This window comes from Chenopodium album, chromosome 18 (genome assembly GCF_948465745.1).
Source record: "Chenopodium album chromosome 18, dcCheAlbu1.1, whole genome shotgun sequence".
Lineage (NCBI taxonomy): Eukaryota > Viridiplantae > Streptophyta > Magnoliopsida > Caryophyllales > Amaranthaceae > Chenopodium > Chenopodium album.
The window spans coordinates 30164811-30165258 of NC_137851.1; the positions used below are offsets into that span (position 1 = coordinate 30164811).

At 40.4% G+C, this 448-nt stretch overlaps 2 non-coding genes across 2 annotated transcripts; both read left to right on the forward strand.

Moving 5' to 3' along the window:
• On the forward strand, nt 1-72 carry TRNAH-GUG (transfer RNA histidin (anticodon GUG)). The gene has a single exon. It is a non-coding gene; the product is annotated as a tRNA-His (tRNA).
• A 39-nt stretch (nt 73-111) lies between these two features.
• On the forward strand, nt 112-184 carry TRNAR-CCG (transfer RNA arginine (anticodon CCG)). The gene has a single exon. It is a non-coding gene; the product is annotated as a tRNA-Arg (tRNA).
• Nucleotides 185-448: the final 264 nt, after the last annotated feature.

The window sequence follows — 448 nt, forward strand, 5'->3', positions numbered from 1 at the left end:
GTGGCTGTAGTTTAGTGGTTAGAATTCCACGTTGTGGCCGTGGAGACCTGGGCTCGAATCCCAGCAGCCACATTTTTAATGAAATTGAGTAGGATGTCAATAAATTGCAGGGATCGCATAGCGGAGTGGATATCGCATTAGACTCCGAATCTAAAGGTCGTGGGTTCGAATCCCACTGCGATCGCCTTTTTTTTTTCGGTCTTTTGAACTGATACAATTGAAAGTTAATTGTTTGAGGAATTTTGTGGGTTTTGTGTTGGATGGAGGGCAACAGTAGTTTGGTAAATTTATTCAGTAGGGTGTTTAGTTTAATAAGCAGTATAAGATGTGATGTAGTTGAAGGCATTGTCAATTTTATATGTAGTTATGCTGCTTGTGCATTTTTGAAGGATCGAGTATGGGTGTTGTTTCGACTGTTAAGTCGCCTGTCTAGTGTGAAAATTTTTCG